We start from the raw sequence: 6931 nt of genomic DNA on the forward strand, positions 1-6931 counted from the left end.
CCGTCTCGGGAGGGCGCTGCGGGCCCGGAGAGCTGCGGGCCGTGAGGAGGGAGGCAGGGACAGCCAACCTCTGAGGGGAGCGGGGGAAAGCGAGAGGGAAAGGAGCCCACTTCTGAGGGGAGCGGGGGGAAGCGAGAGGGAAAGGAGCGCTGCGCTTGTCGCGGCGCGTCTCATACAGGGATGGGTCCGTGGAAACGCCTGCGCTCGTCACTGAGCAGGGATCTGTGCTCTGGCAAATGAAATAAATTACAGGGTCGTAGAATGGTTTGGGTTGGAAGGGACTTTAAGGACCATCTAGGTAAAATCGTGGAATTATCAGGGTTGGAAGTGACCTTCAAGATCATCCAGTCCAGCTGCCCATCCAGCACTGTCACTGTAACCCCTAAAGCACGTCACCCAGCTCCTCCTGAACACCTGCAGGGATGGTGACTCCACCACCTCCATGGGAACCCATTCCCAATGCCTAAGCACCTAAACAGTGAAAACAAATTTTCTGATATCTGATCTGAATGTCCCCTGTCTCAGTTTAAAGCCATTTCCTCTGGTTGTCTCACTGCAGGCCCAGCAGAGACCGGTCCCACCTTGCCACACCTTCCTGCAGGTCAGCGACGAGGACAGCGATGAAGGCCCCCTGAGCATCCCTTTCTTGAGCCTAAAAACCCCCAGCTCTCTCAGCCATTCCTCAGAAGAGCTCTCTGGAAACTCTCCAGCACTTCCATGTCCTTTCTACAGTGAAGGGCTCAACACTGAATGTTCCACGTGAGATACAATGCTGAGAACAGTGGGATCATCAATTTCCTGGTCCTGCTGGTCCCTGCAAAATGGAAATCCTAACACTTAGCCCTTCATTGTTGATTAATACTGTTTATTGTTCTAATTATTGTGGTGGAGGGTTTAAGGTATTTTTGGGAGTATTTTCTTAAACATCTTCATAGATCAGCTTGACTCAGTATATAGACATGGATCTATTTCAGTTTGCCCAAACCAGTACTTCAGCTGGACTACAGACTGCAACTATGCACAAGCTACCTTTCAAAATATATGTTTAAAATATGTAATACTTCAGTTTAACATTAATAAATTATATTTGAGCTCTTGAAGTATTTTCTACTCTTTGTGTGACTTGTAGAGTGCTGTCAAATTTGCATTGCAAATTCAATATGAGTAATTTGCTTTCAGATGCTGACACAGAAAGGCTCAAGAGAGGATCCAAACCAGACTGGGGCCCATTGTACACTGCAGTACACAAACACGTGGTAAAAAATATTCTGGATGCAAATACAGGCTTAGCAAATGTGAATTACAATTTTTTACTGTCATCTCACTATGCTTAATAAGAACTCAGCATTCCACAATATTGCAATACATTGCCCTGCATTTTTGTTTTGAGTTCTGCTTGTCCAGATGATCAGATCGGTGCTTTCCTAGCTATTACTGTGTATCTGTGTCAATTGTTACTGTCAACAGTGAAAATAGTAAGTGAAAAAAGTGTCCTACATGCAGCTGATTGCAAGTTTTTCCAGTTGTCTTTACACACCAAGACTATTTTTTGTCCGATGTTCATTCAGTTCTCATTCATGCATATACATAAAACTTCGATCTCATTGAAGTGAGAAGAGACATATAAAGGAATCCTAAAATAAACATTTCAGATCTAACAGGAGAGTTTCATTGTGTGCAGTTTTCATCATTTTGCTTCTCTCAGGGAGCAGAAATGAATGTAGAGTTTCTGGCATTTAGCAGCAGATCTCCAACTGAATTTTATGTACAAATTGCACAGTTTGTATATACCATGATCATACAGATACTGTATTTCAGCAAGCAAAGGTCAGTTTCCATTGCCATCAAATAGAGAACAATAATGTGTTTTTTTGTGGTGCTGAGCAGTGAATTACAAGAGGGGTTCACAGTGCACCTCAGTTTGGGAACTGCCCAGCACAGTGGTGTTCTTATCTAGAGCCCCTAAAATGTGGATCTACCACTGTTTCATTTACTATCAAATCTATTCACTTGTCCAGTTCTGGAAATTGCCCTCCTGATCTGAGTATCCCAGATTTGCTAGCAGATTTTCCCAGCCATTAATGGAAAAAGATTTGTTTTTAAATGAGACCTTTTAGTCACTGCCCAGAAGTGTTGCTTATGATTTTAAAGCATAAACCTTTTTGCATTTCCCTTGAATACACCCAAATAAATGTTCCTGGTCAGGATGAAGAGATAACGCAAGAAATTATTTGTCTAAAAGCATGGCAGCACAGGATTGAAAACATCAGAAATAAAACATCTGAAATATTTGGCATTCATCTGCCAGCTCTACAAACAAACACAGATGAGGGAAAACTCTTTTAATGAGTGTAGCTAGTTTTAAAAAAAATTTTTAGTAATGCAGAAGTGTGAATTAGTATACTTGGTTCTTGCAGCAGCTTTTCTTTCTGTATTTACAGATAATCCTGTGGGAGGTGAAAATCTGGCGCCAGATATTCCCTCAGTAGTGTGGATTAGGTTACAGCCCATCACATCACCATATACATTGTGCCAGTCTAAGAAGGTATTTTCAGACTTATGAAAGAACAATTATTAATAGAACTGTGAAAAAAAAAGGGTCCCAGTATGGTGAGATGTCAAGGAAAAAATCCTGTTAGGATCAAACCCTCATTGGCGCCAGGAACCCTTTCTTTTTATGGACTTGGAAGGTTTCATTAAGTGAAAGACTGACACCAGTACTACAACCTGTGGAAGTCATCCTGCTGGAGACCAAAATGCTGAAAACCTTCCATTTTTTCCTTACAATCAAACAGCAATGTAGAAAAATAAAATAAAATAAAATAAAATAAAATAAAATAAAATAAAATAAAATAAAATAAAATAAAATAAAATAAAATAAAATAAAATAATAAAATCTTTGCAAGAAGGAGTAGGAAATATATACATATATCAGTGGTGCCTCAGAGTGGAGAATAGCCAGATTGCTGCAGCCTTGGTGGTCCATCCAGAACATCTTGAATGGAGGAATAAACAAATTAAAAGCAAATGCTGAACAATGTCAGATTTTTGCTAAAGCAGAAAGCCAATAAGTGTTACAAAGATTTGTGCACATATTTTGCATAACTGCACGGCAATTTTTTGGACATAAAAATTTTAATGTGCTAATCTGTATTCACAGAAAATTCATAAATTCACTATTTCTTATAGCAATCTGTAGAAATTATCACCTCTTAGACCTTACCAATACCATGCAAACAACTGACTTAAGCCTCAGCACTTCTGGGATAGGTTTAATCCTATCCCAGCATATCATATCTTGTGCTGATGTGGATATATTTATATTTATGACTTTAAAGGCCTGTAACTCACAACCTATTAGGAAAGCAATGGGTTTTTTTCCTTTCTGGAGCAGTGTATTCCAAGGGAGGATTTATAAAAGTACCATGTAAGTGAAAACATGCTCTGCTTAAAGGACATTTCTGTGATTGGTGTGGGTTTCCCATTGCAGTGCCATTGCTTTGGGGGTTTATGGTTGAGGCAGCTCTGTGCTGAGGTGGCATGGGCTGCTTCCCTGAAAGGCTCACACATCTCACACTCCAACTCCAACCACCCCGTGCAAAGCAGTGCTGAAAGCTCCATCTCATCCCACGAGGGAAGAGACAAAGCTGTGTTCCCTCTCTCCTGCCTTGTGGGCAAGGGAAAACTGAACACAGGCCGAGGATGAAGAATGCAACGGGGGCAGAAGACTTCTTTTTCCTTCTCTCCATCCTGCCAGGTAATCTGCTAGCATTCCTAGGCTTTCTGTGTTTATCCTGAGCTCCAGCAAGGCATTCCTTAGGAAATAAGCAGAGCAGTGCTGCCTTGCAGTGGTTTCCTTCGGACAGCTGTCACTTTCAGCGGTGCTGTTGTTATTTACATTTGTCACGTGCTAAATTGATGCATTTTCCCAACCTTTGCTTGTGAGGTCGGGTGAAAGGGACAGCCTGATACTTGGAAGTTACAGTGCTGGAGTAAAAAGCCAGAGGGTAGAATCCCAGTTACATTGGTTTAACATGGGACTTATCTCCCTGCATTAAAAACAATCCATATCCCAACAACAACAACACCACAGTGCCAACGTGCTGCACCCAGTGCACAGGACCTGTCCCTTGTCATTCCCATCCAGCAACCGAGAATTCCTGTGCAGAACTGATGTGTCATAGCCCCACAGCTCCCTGGGTCAGATTCCTTACACTTCACAGCTCTCCAGCATAGCGTTCTCAAACATCAGCCAATTCACATTAATAGAACACTTTCATGTGATCCAGGGAGAAAGGGGATCCACACACCAGCCAGGAGGGAAGGAGTGCAGAAGGTTATAAAAATCAGGGACAGAGTGGTGCATTTTCATTTTTAGTCTAGAGGAAAATTGGGTAAGTAATTTTTTATTAGTTCTTTAAATTTAAAAAATGTCTAGACTCAAAACAGTTTACTAATTATGTTTTAGACATTACAAAAAGGCAAAGGGAGTGTCTGACAAGTAAAAGAATTTTTTTCTCTGTACCAGAAAAAAAGAGTGTCTCCTTTGAGGTTCTATAGTTTCATGATCTCTTGTATAACTTGTTTTACAATCCTATACCCTATATAGTGTGTCTACAGGATGATGTCTTGTTTAGTCAGTATCTCTCTAAGACCAAGACACTGATCATTAAATGTGCATGTCCTAAAATAGCTGTTTTAAAAACAAGTTACAACATTACAGACTGTCATAACTATTTGCAAATGCTGGAGTTGTTAAATGTGGCTCTCTTCCACTTGTTCTTCTTTTTTGCAGAAACAGTTCTGAGGGTTTGTGTCAGAAAGGATTGCTTGTTGTTTTGAAGTTGCCATGTAACAACAAGAATGTGTGTTTCTCATGCAGAATTTCAGGGATAAAATGATCTGGCTGCTCACTAGACTGATTATGCAGATGTTTGATGATGTTCCTAAGTGGGAACTGTCTACGATGTTTTGTCTTTCATGCATAGCAAAGTTTGTTTCAGGCTGTAAAACACAACACTGAGCAGCTGTAGGTACAATATTGCCTCTGGTGACCCAAAACTTATAGATCTTCAGGTAGTTGAAGTCAGTTTCAGTCTTACCCACTAAGGAGAACCAATTAAATCAAAATAAGATGAGCAAAAATTTTAATTGTTACTGTTTTTAATGCTGATGACATGATACTGAAATCCGTTGTCAATGTGTAAGCCTGTGGCCAATTCAGTTATTTCAGGATTTTATTACTGAGCAGCGTTTATATTATTATAATGTTTTGGAAACTGTTTTCCAAGCTTAAAAAAATGGGTTTCTCTTCAGGCAAAACTAACGATCTTATTGACAGGATGACAACGGCAGGCATGCTTCTATCTGTATTATAAAGGAGGTATTTTCCACAAAATCTGATCTTACCTTAAAAATACAGTGCTTATAGCTTGAATTTCATCCTCATTATTCAACTATTCAAGATCAAGCTGCTAACTACTTAGGAGCAGACTTTTCCCCTTTACACAGCCCAAAAGATGAATTAGAAACCTGCAATATACATATAGGAGTTAAAAAAAATCCGTCCCTTCATGTCAAAATGTTTTCCTTATAGATTCAAATTTTAATTCAGTGCTAATACTTAGAACCTATAAATCTTATTTTGTAAGGATTTTGGACAGGAAAAAATGCTGATAGTTGACCAGAAAAGGCAGATGGGCCTATGGGTGGATGACCTTAGGCTTAGTTTTAAGTAACCTGACATCTCCATCTGCATCTGCATCACATCCAGTCATTTTCCCATCTCTAAGGCATAGTCCTGTGACAATGACAGGCTTGGGTGTCCCGGCCTAAGGAGGTCAGAGGGCACTTTTCCCGTGCATGAGTTTCCTAGTGAGTGTTTTCATCCAGCATTGTAACAATCTGTGGGAAGCAACCTAGTCTGGGGAAAAGCCAATCTGAGCTGACCTGAGTTACATTATAGTTGGGGTTTTATCAGTAAAGTCCATAACAAGTCTGAAAAGAGTAACATTTTACCCTATTTCTATGATCTAGCCTTAATGCTAAATGAATGGTTTAAGTGCAGTTAATTGATTCCACATTTAATTGCAGAAACTGATGGTTTGAAGAGCTGCACTGCTGACAGCCAGGATAAGAGTTGAGCCACCAGAGATTATAATTTTTATTTTTCTTGACATAATCCTTTTCTAAGTACCAAAATCACATGGTGAAACACAGTTTTGATTGAAGTTTTGTATGTTTTCATTAGAAGTTCTTTAATACAGGATCCTATGAAAATACAGCAGTTGGTCAAGATCCATATACAGAATATACAAGCCTCAGCAAGCTTGACAAAATACTGAACTATATCTTCTTGCCAAATTAAATTTGTCATTAAATGCTAGTTAGGACTTGACAGACTCATTTACTTTCCTGCTTTCCCAGCAAGCATAAGATCCAGCCAGCCCTCTTTATTCTTGGTCAAACCCAAGCTTCAGCCAGCTCTGAGTCCCTGCAAATGGATTCAGATATTTATATTCAGATATTTATATTTATTTGCTTCATGTGTAAACAGTAGTGTGCTGCAGGGAGCTTTGTAGGACTTTAATGGGTCTGTGCATAAATAAAAGGTAAGAATTATTTATTTTATTACCTAGATGAAATCTGCTTTTCTAAGTAATCAGAAAATATTTGCTGGTTCATGGCGATCTGACTGGGTGAAACCAGTTTTTTTCCTGCTACCAAAACATACTGTGATTAATATAGTGCTAATATTTTTGTTTTGATATGAACAGCTGTCATATTTTCTACAGGAATATTTTAGAAGGGAACATGAGCAGTAGAATTGTGAGTAAGAAAGCAGGATGATGAGATAATCTCCCTAGAAACAATGAAATAAACCAGAAAACTTTATCAGTGAACCAACACTTTAGATGTTTCTGCAGAATAC

Source organism: Geospiza fortis, unplaced genomic scaffold (genome assembly GCF_000277835.1).
Source record: "Geospiza fortis unplaced genomic scaffold, GeoFor_1.0 scaffold452, whole genome shotgun sequence".
NCBI classification, from domain to species: domain Eukaryota; kingdom Metazoa; phylum Chordata; class Aves; order Passeriformes; family Thraupidae; genus Geospiza; species Geospiza fortis.